Source organism: Columba livia, chromosome 3, assembly GCF_036013475.1.
Source record: "Columba livia isolate bColLiv1 breed racing homer chromosome 3, bColLiv1.pat.W.v2, whole genome shotgun sequence".
In the NCBI taxonomy this organism is placed as follows: Eukaryota; Metazoa; Chordata; class Aves; order Columbiformes; family Columbidae; genus Columba; species Columba livia.
The window spans coordinates 4,100,758-4,116,769 of NC_088604.1; the positions used below are offsets into that span (position 1 = coordinate 4,100,758).

The 16,012-nt window shown below is 53.8% G+C and overlaps 4 non-coding genes across 4 annotated transcripts; 1 reads left to right on the forward strand and 3 right to left on the reverse strand.

Annotated features, from left to right (window-relative positions):
* The first annotated feature begins 1,540 nt into the window (after positions 1-1,540).
* TRNAW-CCA (transfer RNA tryptophan (anticodon CCA)) lies at positions 1,541-1,612 on the forward strand. Its single transcript has one exon. It is a non-coding gene; the product is annotated as a tRNA-Trp (tRNA).
* A 3,847-nt stretch (positions 1,613-5,459) lies between these two features.
* On the reverse strand, positions 5,460-5,532 carry TRNAR-ACG (transfer RNA arginine (anticodon ACG)). The gene has a single exon. It is a non-coding gene; the product is annotated as a tRNA-Arg (tRNA).
* A 6,552-nt stretch (positions 5,533-12,084) lies between these two features.
* Positions 12,085-12,157, reverse strand: TRNAR-ACG (transfer RNA arginine (anticodon ACG)). The gene has a single exon. It is a non-coding gene; the product is annotated as a tRNA-Arg (tRNA).
* Positions 12,158-15,396: 3,239 nt separating this feature from the next.
* Positions 15,397-15,469, reverse strand: TRNAR-ACG (transfer RNA arginine (anticodon ACG)). Its single transcript has one exon. It is a non-coding gene; the product is annotated as a tRNA-Arg (tRNA).
* Positions 15,470-16,012: the final 543 nt, after the last annotated feature.

Below are 16,012 nucleotides of genomic sequence, written 5' to 3' on the forward strand. Positions count from 1 at the left end.
TAATCAGTGTTACCTCATACAGTCAGAAAGCAGTAACCGTATGATGCCAGTTATTTATTTTAAAAATAAAACTCATTTTTAAAAGCCAGAGAACACAGAATTTCATAAAAGCTTCTGCTGAGATTTCTGCTTTTGCAAGATAATAACTTTTCCATGTAGAAGTGTACTCTAGTGCTAGCTCAGGTGAGAATGTTGTGACTTGCTCCCAGAAAATCACCCACAAAAAAAAATGTAATGTCGTTCAGCCATGGTCTTTCCCTCCAAACAAGTATTGTGTATCTCATGTATTTACATACAGTATACCTATACAGTGGGCAAGTATCTCACTGGCTGTGCAGTTCAAGCAAACTGTCCCCAACCTCCTGTACATATGGTGCCACCACCATGTTCCTGACCAGCCATCCTAGTTCCCAGAAGACTTCTTCCAACATGCTGAGGTGGGCATGGAGTTGGAGAGGAAGAAGGAAAGCTTCATCTCCTCTCTGACACCTTTGTTCATAACATACTCAGACTAACCACCCTTGGGAAAAGGACTGGGCAGTCACCATTGACAGTGAACCTTGCCTGCACTGTTGGGAGACCTTGCTTGCACTGGTGGGACATCTTGCCTTCCTTGCAGAAGGTCCAGCTGCCATTCTTAGCCAAAATAGGGTTTGACTACTTACAAAAAGAACTGTGGTGTCCATCTGTGACTGGCCTAAGCCTATGGGGAGTCTGCTCTTAACACTGTTCACCACAGTTTCTGGGAACATACTCAGAGCCCACCTTGGGCTGTGCTGTAAAAGGGGACCTGGGCCCTTCCCTGTGTTCTACCCTGGGCTATTGTCCTCCCCTGCAGCCCAGGTTCTACCCACATTGACCCTGAAGATCACCCTATCGCACCCTGCACGTTCATCCTCCAGCCCGGAGTCCTCAGTGCAGCCAGGCCTCATCTGCTCTTCTCGTCCACATCTGCAGCTGAGGGGTCAGGGGCCCTCAGTTCCAGAAGGACAGGGAACTGCTGGAGAGAGTCCAGCACAGGGCAACAAAGATAATGGTGTGGAGAATCTCCTGTATAAGGAAAGGCTGAGGGAGCTGGGGCACTTGAGCTTGGAGAAGACTGAGGGGTGACTCGTTCATGGGGATCAATATGGAAAGGGGGAGTGTCAGGAGGATGGAGCCAGGCTCTGCCTGGTGACAACCAGTGGTAAGACAAGGGGCAATGGGTTCAAACTGGAACACAGGAGGTTCCATTTAAATTTGAGAAGAAACTTGTTCCCGGTGAGGGTGGTAGAGCCTGGCCCAGGCTGCCCAGGGAGGTTGTGGAGTCTCCTTCTCTGCAGACATTCCAACCCGCCTGGACACCTTCCTGTGTAACCTCATCTGAGTGTTCCTGCTCCATGGGGGGATTGCACTGGATGACATTCTGTGACATTCTGGAGACATTATGTGGTTCTGTGATTCTGTAGTCCCGGGACACCCCAGGGATGCTCCCCATGGACAAAACATCCCCACCACCCAGGCTGGGGTTCTATGTCAGGGAGCACTCGCCTCTCACCCTGACCTCGTGGCGCAAGGGCAGCGCATCTGACTCCAGATCAGAAGGTTGTGTGTTCAAATCACACCGGGGTCAGTCTTGGGCTGCCATGCCCACCCGCTGTATTGCCTCTCCTTTTCTGGAGGGCTGGACTGGGACAGGGGCAGGGCTTTGGCCAACTCAAGGGAGGCACCACAGGAATGGGCTATGGGGGAAACATGATGCCAAGAACTTTTCTTTTAGCCCAGTGCTGTGCTGGGTGGAGGTTTTGGATCATGATCAAAGTAGACACCATTGCAAGGGCACATTGGGATGGGCATCTGAAGCACGTGATCTCATCACAAAACTGAAGCAATGGAAGGCTTCCTCAGGAAAGTACAAGAACTTCCATGAGTACAGTCACTCAGTCGCACCTGGAGGACTGGGACTTCTTAGCCACTGCAATACTTGCCTGGGATGGTAACATGGGGTGGTACAGTCATTCCTGGGGATTTCTGGAAGGGATCAAGGACAGCTATTCAGTGTAGGAGTATGGAAATAGGGACAGCTTTCTGATGAACAACATGAGGATTGTTCTCAAGAAGAGTAAAAAGGAAGATTTAGGGAGCTCTAGTCAGCCTCACTTCAGAGCCCACATTAAGACTATGGAAGAAATACTCCAGAAAGCCTTACCCAAACGAAGGAAGCATGTGATGATGGCTGGAAACGGTGACCATGGATTTGACAAGGGCAGACCACTCTTGGCCAATGTGATAGGTCTCTATGAAGAGATGACTTCAACAGCGGCCAAGAGGAGTTCAAGGAACATCACTGATCTTGGCTTTGGTTTGATCTCTGTCGGATTCTCCCAGACTTATTACTGTGGCAGGACACAGAAATGGATAGCCTCAGTTGAATCACAAGCCACAGCGAAGAGGTTGGACCAGGGGTCTGAGGGGGTTGTGGTCAGTGGTTGGCTGTCCAGCTGGTGTTCCTCACCATTTGATATTGCATTGGATGTTCCTTGATGCCTAAATGGGGGTGTTTGCGGGAGATGAGCTACGGAACGAGACATGGGCCGCCGGTCAGGGACATTGGGCAGCTGAGGGCCAGTGGCGTAACGGATAACGCACCTGACTACGTATCAGGAGGTTGCAGGTTCGACTCCTGCCTGGCTCTACACTTTTCGCCTGCCAGCCGTCCCTCCTGCTCCCTATGCTGAGCACCTTCCTTCTCCTGCCCATCACACATCCTCCCAGACCTCCTGCAGGGCAAAAGTGCTGCCTTGTGCTCTTGCCCTGTGGGAAGGAAAGGGTTTCTCCAGACCTTACGCTGGAGCTGGGCACCTTCTCTCATCACTGTCCTCCAGTCATTGCTGACATCCCTCCATTCCCGCTCCTCACTCATGTTCCAGACTGGGAATACTGTACCCAGCTTTGGGGCCCACACTATAAGGACACTGATCAACTGAGAGGAAACTTCTTTGCTTTGAGGTTGCCAGAGCCTGGCCCAGCCTGCCCAGAGTGGCTGCGGAGTCTCCTTCTCTGAGCCATTCAAACCTGCCTGAACGTGACCCTGTGTCATCTGCTCTGGTGACCCTGCCTTAGGAGGTGGGTTGGACTGGGTGGTGTCCAGAGGTTCCTTCCAACCCCAAGCATGCTGTGATTCTGTAACTGGAATAAGACCAGTAGAAGGCCACCAAAACGGGGTAGTGTTGGAGCACTCGCCATATGAAGAGAAGCCATCAGAACTGTGTTTATTTGGCCTGGGGAAGAGCTCTTCCAAGGATCTTGTAAAACGTCATGTTTTCTATACTGATCTAAATCCTCTTGCACCATCTGCTGCTCTGCTCACAAAGCCCATCCGGTGATGGGAAGCCCTCAGAGCTCCAGGAGGACCAGGGCCAGTGGCGCAATGGACAACGCACCTGACTACGGATCAGGAGATTGCAGGCTCGACTCCTGCCTGGCTCGGTGTTTTTGTGCCCACAGCCCGGCCATGCTGACAAGGGACCTCTTCCTCCATGCTGGCCTGCCTTTGACTGATGTTTCTTCCTTCTTGCTGGGCTTCTTGCACAGCAAAACTTCCCTCACATCAGGGGATTCTCTGACTGCATAGATTGGCAAAAGCATTCACTGTGAGGGCGGTAAATCACTGAGAGAGGGACCTGGGGGGCTGCGAACTCTCCATCCTTGGAGACAGTCAGAGTTCGAGCAGACGAGGCCTTGACCTCAATGTCCCAAGTTGAGCAGAAATTTGGACTAGAGACCTCCACATGTAATTTCCAACCTGAATCACTCTGTTATTTGATGGGATGTTCCTGCTTCCATCTTCTTCTGTTGCTCCGTTCCACACTGACAGGCTCATGGGCTTGTCTCTTCTACCTCTGTGGTACCTTCACCCTGCAGGTGGCTTGCAGAAGGAAGGTCAAAGTTGGCCATGTACAGGTTAGCCCAGGCCAGTTGACCATCAGGCAAGATCTCATGACCCACAACTCACCTGCCCTGCCATCTGTCATCGGGCAGGAGGAAGTGGAGGGCAAAATTGGTGGCTTTGGGTTGAGCTCAACCCTCAGCTGGACCCCACAGCTCCAGAGAGCCCTGGGCTGCTCCAAGCCTTGGGTGGGCTGGGAATTGTAGCCACACTTCCCATGAGGCAAACAAGATGTCTCCTCCAACCAACCAGAGCAGCTGAGGGGCTGAAGACCACTACCTGAAAGGAGGTTGTATCATGAAGGTTGTTGTTCTCTTCTTCCAGGTAGCAAGCGATACAACAAGAGCAAATGGCCTCAGGTTGCACCAGGAGAGGTTTAGGTTGGATATTGGGAAAAATTTATTCCCAGAAAGGGCTGTCGGTTGTTGGAACAAGCTGCCCAGTGCAGTGTGGAGTCCCCATCCTTGGAGGGATTTAAGAGATGCATAGATGATGTTCTTAGGGATGTGATTTAGTGCTAGAGTTAGGTTACTGGTTGGACTGCATGATCTTGAGGGTCTCTTCCAAACAAAATGAGTCTATGATTCTACGATGTGCTCTTGCTGTGGGGCTGACTCAGCACAGGCACCACTTCTCCTGGTAGATGGGAGCAGTGGGACCGGTACTGACCTCCCCCCATAGGCCAGTAGGTCAAGGCTGCCGTGCATGGGGCAGGAGGGAGCCAGGTGAGGACTCACCCCTTCCTTTTGAACACCAGCACACCCAGGTGGTACAGAGAGCACAGGGGGGGCACCAGGTGGGACCAGGGGCTGGGGACAGTGGCACAATGGACGATGCGCCTGACTGTGGATCAGGACATTGCAGGTTCAACTCCTGCCTGGCTCACCCTGAGGCTGTCTGAATGCTGTGGAGGTGACAAGGGACAGATGCCTTCATGAGATCCTTACCCTTTCAGACTTTTTGTCCATCTGCCTGGCATCAACATTACAGGAGCATCATTTTGGGGCAGGCTGCATCAAAGCTGTGAGTGTGCCAGCTGCTTGAAAAGCCACCACTGCTCAAGTCCTTTTTGGCCTCACCTGCTGAATTCCTAAGCTGCTGAGCAGAGAGATGGCTCCTGAGGTCTCTGAGTGTGTGTTTTCTTCATCAAACCCGCGCAGATGTCTTCTCTGGCATCCTGAGCACCACTGAATGAAAAGTACCTAAACCCCATTAGTAACTGTGAGTAAAGGGTGGGCGGTAAAAGGCCGTGATGTGCCATGAGAGCCTGAGGGTGCTGAGTCTGTGCAGCCTACAGGGCTGTAGCTCAGGAGGCATCTTAGTTGTGCTGTGAAATTTGCTGTGCTGTCCCTGGCTGTGGCGTGGGTCTCAGCTCCAGCGTAAGGTCTGGAGAAGCCCTTTCCTTCCCACAGGGCAAGAGCACAAGGCAGCACTTTTGCCCTGCAGGAGGTCTGGGAGGATGTGTGATGGGCAGGAGAAGGAAGGTGCTCAGCATAGGGAGCAGGAGGAACGGCTGGCAGGCGAAAAGTGTAGAGCCAGGCAGGAGTCGAACCTGCAACCTCCTGATACGTAGTCAGGTGCGTTATCCGTTACGCCACTGGCCCTCAGCTGCCCAAGGGACCTGACCGGCGGCCCATGTCCTCGTTCCGTAGAACATCTTCCGCAAACACCCCCATTTAGGCATCAAGGAACATCCAATGCAATATCAAATGGTGAGGAACACCAGCTGGACTGCCCACCACTGACCACAACCCCCTCAGAGCCCCGGTCCAGCCACTTCGCTTTGCCTTGTGATTCAGCTGAGGCGACCCGTCGTGGCTGGACCAGGGGTCTGAGGGGGTTGTGGTCAGTGGTGGGCAGTCCAGCTGGTGTTCCTCACCATTTGATATTGCATTGGATGTTCCTTGATGTCTAAATGGGGGTGTTTGCAGGAGATGAGCTACGGAACGAGACATGGGCCGCCGGTCAGGTCCCTTGGGCAGCTGAGGGCCAGTGGCGTAACGGATAACGCACCTGACTACGTATCAGGAGGTTGCAGGTTCGACTCCTGCCTGGCTCTACACTTTTCGCCTGCCAGCCGTTCCTCCTGCTCCCTATGCTGAGCACCTTCCTTCTCCTGCCCATCACACATCCTCCCAGACCTCCTGCAGGGCAAAAGTGCTGGCTCGTGCTCTTGCCCTGTGGGAAGGAAAGGGCTTCTCCAGACCTTACGCTGGAGCTGGGCACCTTCTCTCATCACTGTCCTCCAGTCATTGCTGACATCCCTCCATTCCCGCTCCTCACTCATGTTCCAGACTGGGAATACTGTACCCAGCTTTGGGGCCCACACTATAAGGACACTGATCAACTGAGAGGAAACTTCTTTGCTTTGAGGTTGCCAGAGCCTGGCCCAGCCTGCCCAGAGTGGCTGCGGAGTCTCCTTCTCTGAGACATTCAAACCTGCCTGAACGTGACCCTGTGTCATCTGCTCTGGTGACCCTGCCTTAGGAGGTGGGTTGGACTGGGTGGTGTCCAGAGGTTCCTTCCAACCCCAAGCATGCTGTGATTCTGTAACTGGAATAAGACCAGTAGAAGGCCACCAAAACGGGGTAGTGTTGGAGCACTCGCCATATGAAGAGAAGCCATCAGAACTGTGTTTATTTGGCCTGGGGAAGAGCTCTTCCAAGGATCTTGTAAAACGTCATGTTTTCTATACTGATCTAAATCCTCTTGCACCATCTGCTGCTCTGCTCACAAAGCCCATCCGGTGATGGGAAGCCCTCAGAGCTCCAGGAGGACCAGGGCCAGTGGCGCAATGGACAACGCACCTGACTACGGATCAGGAGATTGCAGGCTCGACTCCTGCCTGGCTCGGTGTTTTTGTGCCCACAGCCCGGCCATGCTGACAAGGGACCTCTTCCTCCATGGTGGCCTGCCTTTGACTGATGTTTCTTCCTTCTTGCTGGGCTTCTTGCACAGCAAAACTTCCCTCACATCAGGGGATTCTCTGACTGCATAGATTGGCAAAAGCATTCACTGTGAGGGCGGTAAATCACTGAGAGAGGGACCTGGGGGGCTGCGAACTCTCCATCCTTGGAGACAGTCAGAGTTCGAGCAGACGAGGCCTTGACCTCAATGTCCCAAGTTGAGCAGAAATTTGGACTAGAGACCTCCACATGTAATTTCCAACCTGAATCACTCTGTTATTTGATGGGATGTTCCTGCTTCCATCTTCTTCTGTTGCTCCGTTCCACACTGACAGGCTCATGGGCTTGTCTCTTCTACCTCTGTGGTACCTTCACCCTGCAGGTGGCTTGCAGAAGGAAGGTCAAAGTTGGCCATGTACAGGTTAGCCCAGATCAGTTGACCATCAGGCAAGATCTCATGACCCACAACTCACCTGCCCTGCCATCTGTCATCGGGCAGGAGGAAGTGGAGGGCAAAATTGGTGGCTTTGGGTTGAGCTCAACCCTCAGCTGGACCCCACAGCTCCAGAGAGCCCTGGGCTGCTCCAAGCCTTGGGTGGGCTGGGAATTGTAGCCACACTTCCCATGAGGCAAACAAGATGTCTCCTCCAACCAACCAGAGCAGCTGAGGGGCTGAAGACCACTACCTGAAAGGAGGTTGTATCATGAAGGTTGTTGTTCTCTTCTTCCAGGTAGCAAGCGATACAACAAGAGCAAATGGCCTCAGGTTGCACCAGGAGAGGTTTAGGTTGGATATTGGGAAAAATTTATTCCCAGAAAGGGCTGTCGGTTGTTGGAACAAGCTGCCCAGTGCAGTGTGGAGTCCCCATCCTTGGAGGGATTTAAGAGATGCATAGATGATCTTCTTAGGGATGTGATTTAGTGCTAGAGTTAGGTTACTGGTTGGACTGCGTGATCTTGAGGGTCTCTTCCAAACAAAATGAGTCTATGATTCTACGATGTGCTCTTGCTGTGGGGGTGACTCAGCTCAGGCACCACTTCTCCTGGTAGATGGGAGCAGTGGGACCGGTACTGACCTCCCCCCATAGGCCAGTAGGTCAAGGCTGCCGTGCATGGGGCAGAAGGGAGCCAGGTGAGGACTCACCCCTTCCTTTTGAACACCAGCACACCCAGGTGGTACAGAGAGCACAGGGGGGGCACCAGGTGGGACCAGGGGCTGGGGACAGTGGCACAATGGACAATGCGCCTGACTGTGGATCAGGACATTGCAGGTTCAACTCCTGCCTGGCTCACCCTGAGGCTGTCTGAATGCTGTGGAGGTGACAGGGGACAGGTGCCTTCATGAGATCCTTACCCTTTCAGACTTTTTGTCCATCTGCCTGGCATCAACATTACAGGAGCATCATTTTGGGGCAGGCTGCATCAAAGCTGTGAGTGTGCCAGCTGCTTGAAAAGCCACCACTGCTCAAGTCCTTTTTGGCCTCACCTGCTGAATTCCTAAGCTGCTGAGCAGAGAGATCGCTCCTGAGGTCTCTGAGTGTGTGTTTTCTTCATCAAACCCGCGCAGATGTCTTCTCTGGCATCCTGAGCACCACTGAATGAAAAGTACCTAAACCCCATTAGTAACTGTGAGTAAAGGGTGGGTGGTAAAAGGTCGTGATGTGCCATGAGAGCCTGAGGGTGCTGAGTCTGTGCAGCCTACAGGGCTGTAGCTCAGGAGGCATCTTAGTTGTGCTGTGAAATTTGCTGTGCTGTCCCTGGCTGTGGCGTGGGTCTCAGCTCCAGCGTAAGGTCTGGAGAAGCCCTTTCCTTCCCACAGGGCAAGAGCACAAGGCAGCACTTTTGCCCTGCAGGAGGTCTGGGAGGATGTGTGATGGGCAGGAGAAGGAAGGTGCTCAGCATAGGGAGCAGGAGGAACGGCTGGCAGGCGAAAAGTGTAGAGCCAGGCAGGAGTCGAACCTGCAAGCTCCTGATACGTAGTCAGGTGCGTTATCCGTTACGCCACTGGCCCTCAGCTGCCCAATGGCCCTGACCGGCGGCCCATGTCCTCGTTCCGTAGAACATCTTCCGCAAACACCCCCATTTAGGCATCAAGGAACATCCAATGCAATATCAAATGGTGAGGAACACCAGCTGGACCGCCAACCACTGACCACAACCCCCTCAGACCCCCGGTCCAGCCACTTCGCTTTGCCTTGTGATTCAGCTGAGGCGACCCGTCGTGGCTGGACCAGGGGTCTGAGGGGGTTGTGGTCAGTGGTGGGCAGTCCAGCTGGTGTTCCTCACCATTTGATATTGCATTGGATGTTCCTTGATGTCTAAATGGGGGTGTGTGCAGGAGATGAGCTACGGAACGAGACATGGGCCGCCAGTCAGGTCCCTTGGGCAGCTGAGGGCCAGTGGCGTAACGGATAACGCACCTGACTACGTATCAGGAGGTTGCAGGTTCGACTCCTGCCTGGCTCTACACTTTTCGCCTGCCAGCCGTCCCTCCTGCTCCCTATGCTGAGCACCTTCCTTCTCCTGCCCATCACACATCCTCCCAGACCTCCTGCAGGGCAAAAGTGCTGGCTCGTGCTCTTGCCCTGTGGGAAGGAAAGGGCTTCTCCAGACCTTACGCTGGAGCTGGGCACCTTCTCTCATCACTGTCCTCCAGTCATTGCTGACATCCCTCCATTCCCGCTCCTCACTCATGTTCCAGACTGGGAATACTGTACCCAGCTTTGGGGCCCACACTATAAGGACACTGATCAACTGAGAGGAAACTTCTTTGCTTTGAGGTTGCCAGAGCCTGGCCCAGCCTGCCCAGAGTGGCTGCGGAGTCTCCTTCTCTGAGACATTCAAACCTGCCTGAACGTGACCCTGTGTCATCTGCTCTGGTGACCCTGCCTTAGGAGGTGGGTTGGACTGGGTGGTGTCCAGAGGTTCCTTCCAACCCCAAGCATGCTGTGATTCTGTAACTGGAATAAGACCAGTAGAAGGCCACCAAAACGGGGTAGTGTTGGAGCACTCGCCATATGAAGAGAAGCCATCAGAACTGTGTTTATTTGGCCTGGGGAAGAGCTCTTCCAAGGATCTTGTAAAACGTCATGTTTTCTATACTGATCTAAATCCTCTTGCACCATCTGCTGCTCTGCTCACAAAGCCCATCCGGTGATGGGAAGCCCTCAGAGCTCCAGGAGGACCAGGGCCAGTGGCGCAATGGACAACGCACCTGACTACGGATCAGGAGATTGCAGGCTCGACTCCTGCCTGGCTCGGTGTTTTTGTGCCCACAGCCCGGCCATGCTGACAAGGGACCTCTTCCTCCATGGTGGCCTGCCTTTGACTGATGTTTCTTCCTTCTTGCTGGGCTTCTTGCACAGCAAAACTTCCCTCACATCAGGGGATTCTCTGACTGCATAGATTGGCAAAAGCATTCACTGTGAGGGCGGTAAATCACTGAGAGAGGGACCTGGGGGGCTGCGAACTCTCCATCCTTGGAGACAGTCAGAGTTCGAGCAGACGAGGCCTTGACCTCAATGTCCCAAGTTGAGCAGAAATTTGGACTAGAGACCTCCACATGTAATTTCCAACCTGAATCACTCTGTTATTTGATGGGATGTTCCTGCTTCCATCTTCTTCTGTTGCTCCGTTCCACACTGACAGGCTCATGGGCTTGTCTCTTCTACCTCTGTGGTACCTTCACCCTGCAGGTGGCTTGCAGAAGGAAGGTCAAAGTTGGCCATGTACAGGTTAGCCCAGACCAGTTGACCATCAGGCAAGATCTCATGACCCACAACTCACCTGCCCTGCCATCTGTCATCGGGCAGGAGGAAGTGGAGGGCAAAATTGGTGGCTTTGGGTCGAGCTCAACCCTCAGCTGGACCCCACAGCTCCAGAGAGCCCTGGGCTGCTCCAAGCCTTGGGTGGGCTGGGAATTGTAGCCACACTTCCCATGAGGCAAACAAGATGTCTCCTCCAACCAACCAGAGCAGCTGAGGGGCTGAAGACCACTACCTGAAAGGAGGTTGTATCATGAAGGTTGTTGTTCTCTTCTTCCAGGTAGCAAGCGATACAACAAGAGCAAATGGCCTCAGGTTGCACCAGGAGAGGTTTAGGTTGGATATTGGGAAAAATTTATTCCCAGAAAGGGCTGTCGGTTGTTGGAACAAGCTGCCCAGTGCAGTGTGGAGTCCCCATCCTTGGAGGGATTTAAGAGATGCATAGATGATCTTCTTAGGGATGTGATTTAGTGCTAGAGTTAGGTTACTGGATGGACTGCGTGATCTTGAGGGTCTCTTCCAAACAAAATGAGTCTATGATTCTACGATGTGCTCTTGCTGTGGGGCTGACTCAGCACAGGCACCACTTCTCCTTGTAGATGGGAGCAGTGGGACCGGTACTGACCTCCCCCCATAGGCCAGTAGGTCAAGGCTGCCGTGCATGGGGCAGGAGGGAGCCAGGTGAGTACTCACCCCTTCCTTTTGAACACCAGCGCACCCAGGTGGTACAGAGAGCACGGGGGGGCACCAGGTGGGACCAGGGGCTGGGGACAGTGGCACAATGGACGATGCGCCTGACTGTGGATCAGGACATTGCAGGTTCAACTCCTGCCTGGCTCACCCTGAGGCTGTCTGAATGCTGTGGAGGTGACAAGGGACAGATGCCTTCATGAGATCCTTACCCTTTCAGACTTTTTGTCCATCTGCCTGGCATCAACATTACAGGAGCATCATTTTGGGGCAGGCTGCATCAAAGCTGTGAGTGTGCCAGCTGCTTGAAAAGCCACCACTGCTCAAGTCCTTTTTGGCCTCACCTGCTGAATTCCTAAGCTGCTGAGCAGAGAGATCGCTCCTGAGGTCTCTGAGTGTGTGTTTTCTTCATCAAACCCGCGCAGATGTCTTCTCTGGCATCCTGAGCACCACTGAATGAAAAGTACCTAAACCCCATTAGTAACTGTGAGTAAAGGGTGGGTGGTAAAAGGTCGTGATGTGCCATGAGAGCCTGAGGGTGCTGAGTCTGTGCAGCCTACAGGGCTGTAGCTCAGGAGGCATCTTAGTTGTGCTGTGAAATTTGCTGTGCTGTCCCTGGCTGTGGCGTGGGTCTCAGCTCCAGCGTAAGGTCTGGAGAAGCCCTTTCCTTCCCACAGGGCAAGAGCACAAGGCAGCACTTTTGCCCTGCAGGAGGTCTGGGAGGATGTGTGATGGGCAGGAGAAGGAAGGTGCTCAGCATAGGGAGCAGGAGGAACGGCTGGCAGGCGAAAAGTGTAGAGCCAGGCAGGAGTCGAACCTGCAACCTCCTGATACGTAGTCAGGTGCGTTATCCGTTACGCCACTGGCCCTCAGCTGCCCAATGGCCCTGACCGGCGGCCCATGTCCTCGTTCCGTAGAACATCTTCCGCAAACACCCCCATTTAGGCATCAAGGAACATCCAATGCAATATCAAATGGTGAGGAACACCAGCTGGACCGCCAACCACCGACCACAACCCCCTCAGAGCCCCGGTCCAGCCACTTCGCTTTGCCTTGTGATTCAGCTGAGGCGACCCGTCGTGGCTGGACCAGGGGTCTGAGGGGGTTGTGGTCAGTGGTGGGCGGTCCAGCTGGCGTTCCTCACCATTTGATATTGCATTGGATGTTCCTTGATGTCTAAATGGGGGTGTGTGCAGGAGATGAGCTACGGAACGAGACATGGGCCGCCAGTCAGGTCCCTTGGGCAGCTGAGGGCCAGTGGCGTAACGGATAACGCACCTGACTACGTATCAGGAGGTTGCAGGTTCGACTCCTGCCTGGCTCTACACTTTTCGCCTGCCAGCCGTCCCTCCTGCTCCCTATGCTGAGCACCTTCCTTCTCCTGCCCATCACACATCCTCCCAGACCTCCTGCAGGGCAAAAGTGCTGGCTCGTGCTCTTGCCCTGTGGGAAGGAAAGGGCTTCTCCAGACCTTACGCTGGAGCTGGGCACCTTCTCTCATCACTGTCCTCCAGTCATTGCTGACATCCCTCCATTCCCGCTCCTCACTCATGTTCCAGACTGGGAATACTGTACCCAGCTTTGGGGCCCACACTATAAGGACACTGATCAACTGAGAGGAAACTTCTTTGCTTTGAGGTTGCCAGAGCCTGGCCCAGCCTGCCCAGAGTGGCTGCGGAGTCTCCTTCTCTGAGACATTCAAACCTGCCTGAACGTGACCCTGTGTCATCTGCTCTGGTGACCCTGCCTTAGGAGGTGGGTTGGACTGGGTGGTGTCCAGAGGTTCCTTCCAACCCCAAGCATGCTGTGATTCTGTAACTGGAATAAGACCAGTAGAAGGCCACCAAAACGGGGTAGTGTTGGAGCACTCGCCATATGAAGAGAAGCCATCAGAACTGTGTTTATTTGGCCTGGGGAAGAGCTCTTCCAAGGATCTTGTAAAACGTCATGTTTTCTATACTGATCTAAATCCTCTTGCACCATCTGCTGCTCTGCTCACAAAGCCCATCCGGTGATGGGAAGCCCTCAGAGCTCCAGGAGGACCAGGGCCAGTGGCGCAATGGACAACGCACCTGACTACGGATCAGGAGATTGCAGGCTCGACTCCTGCCTGGCTCGGTGTTTTTGTGCCCACAGCCCGGCCATGCTGACAAGGGACCTCTTCCTCCATGGTGGCCTGCCTTTGACTGATGTTTCTTCCTTCTTGCTGGGCTTCTTGCACAGCAAAACTTCCCTCACATCAGGGGATTCTCTGACTGCATAGATTGGCAAAAGCATTCACTGTGAGGGCGGTAAATCACTGAGAGAGGGACCTGGGGGGCTGCGAACTCTCCATCCTTGGAGACAGTCAGAGTTCGAGCAGACGAGGCCTTGACCTCAATGTCCCAAGTTGAGCAGAAATTTGGACTAGAGACCTCCACATGTAATTTCCAACCTGAATCACTCTGTTATTTGATGGGATGTTCCTGCTTCCATCTTCTTCTGTTGCTCCGTTCCACACTGACAGGCTCATGGGCTTGTCTCTTCTACCTCTGTGGTACCTTCACCCTGCAGGTGGCTTGCAGAAGGAAGGTCAAAGTTGGCCATGTACAGGTTAGCCCAGACCAGTTGACCATCAGGCAAGATCTCATGACCCACAACTCACCTGCCCTGCCATCTGTCATCGGGCAGGAGGAAGTGGAGGGCAAAATTGGTGGCTTTGGGTCGAGCTCAACCCTCAGCTGGACCCCACAGCTCCAGAGAGCCCTGGGCTGCTCCAAGCCTTGGGTGGGCTGGGAATTGTAGCCACACTTCCCATGAGGCAAACAAGATGTCTCCTCCAACCAACCAGAGCAGCTGAGGGGCTGAAGACCACTACCTGAAAGGAGGTTGTATCATGAAGGTTGTTGTTCTCTTCTTCCAGGTAGCAAGCGATACAACAAGAGCAAATGGCCTCAGGTTGCACCAGGAGAGGTTTAGGTTGGATATTGGGAAAAATTTATTCCCAGAAAGGGCTGTCGGTTGTTGGAACAAGCTGCCCAGTGCAGTGTGGAGTCCCCATCCTTGGAGGGATTTAAGAGATGCATAGATGATCTTCTTAGGGATGTGATTTAGTGCTAGAGTTAGGTTACTGGATGGACTGCGTGATCTTGAGGGTCTCTTCCAAACAAAATGAGTCTATGATTCTACGATGTGCTCTTGCTGTGGGGCTGACTCAGCACAGGCACCACTTCTCCTTGTAGATGGGAGCAGTGGGACCGGTACTGACCTCCCCCCATAGGCCAGTAGGTCAAGGCTGCCGTGCATGGGGCAGGAGGGAGCCAGGTGAGTACTCACCCCTTCCTTTTGAACACCAGCGCACCCAGGTGGTACAGAGAGCACGGGGGGGCACCAGGTGGGACCAGGGGCTGGGGACAGTGGCACAATGGACGATGCGCCTGACTGTGGATCAGGACATTGCAGGTTCAACTCCTGCCTGGCTCACCCTGAGGCTGTCTGAATGCTGTGGAGGTGACAAGGGACAGATGCCTTCATGAGATCCTTACCCTTTCAGACTTTTTGTCCATCTGCCTGGCATCAACATTACAGGAGCATCATTTTGGGGCAGGCTGCATCAAAGCTGTGAGTGTGCCAGCTGCTTGAAAAGCCACCACTGCTCAAGTCCTTTTTGGCCTCACCTGCTGAATTCCTAAGCTGCTGAGCAGAGAGATCGCTCCTGAGGTCTCTGAGTGTGTGTTTTCTTCATCAAACCCGCGCAGATGTCTTCTCTGGCATCCTGAGCACCACTGAATGAAAAGTACCTAAACCCCATTAGTAACTGTGAGTAAAGGGTGGGTGGTAAAAGGTCGTGATGTGCCATGAGAGCCTGAGGGTGCTGAGTCTGTGCAGCCTACAGGGCTGTAGCTCAGGAGGCATCTTAGTTGTGCTGTGAAATTTGCTGTGCTGTCCCTGGCTGTGGCGTGGGTCTCAGCTCCAGCGTAAGGTCTGGAGAAGCCCTTTCCTTCCCACAGGGCAAGAGCACAAGGCAGCACTTTTGCCCTGCAGGAGGTCTGGGAGGATGTGTGATGGGCAGGAGAAGGAAGGTGCTCAGCATAGGGAGCAGGAGGAACGGCTGGCAGGCGAAAAGTGTAGAGCCAGGCAGGAGTCGAACCTGCAACCTCCTGATACGTAGTCAGGTGCGTTATCCGTTACGCCACTGGCCCTCAGCTGCCCAATGGCCCTGACCGGCGGCCCATGTCCTCGTTCCGTAGAACATCTTCCGCAAACACCCCCATTTAGGCATCAAGGAACATCCAATGCAATATCAAATGGTGAGGAACACCAGCTGGACCGCCAACCACCGACCACAACCCCCTCAGAGCCCCGGTCCAGCCACTTCGCTTTGCCTTGTGATTCAGCTGAGGCGACCCGTCGTGGCTGGACCAGGGGTCTGAGGGGGTTGTGGTCAGTGGTGGGCGGTCCAGCTGGCGTTCCTCACCATTTGATATTGCATTGGATGTTCCTTGATGTCTAAATGGGGGTGTGTGCAGGAGATGAGCTACGGAACGAGACATGGGCCGCCAGTCAGGTCCCTTGGGCAGCTGAGGGCCAGTGGCGTAACGGATAACGCACCTGACTACGTATCAGGAGGTTGCAGGTTCGACTCCTGCCTGGCTCTACACTTTTCGCCTGCCAGCCGTCCCTCCTGCTCCCTATGCTGAGCACCTTCCTTCTCCTGCCCATCACACATCCTCCCAGACCTCCTG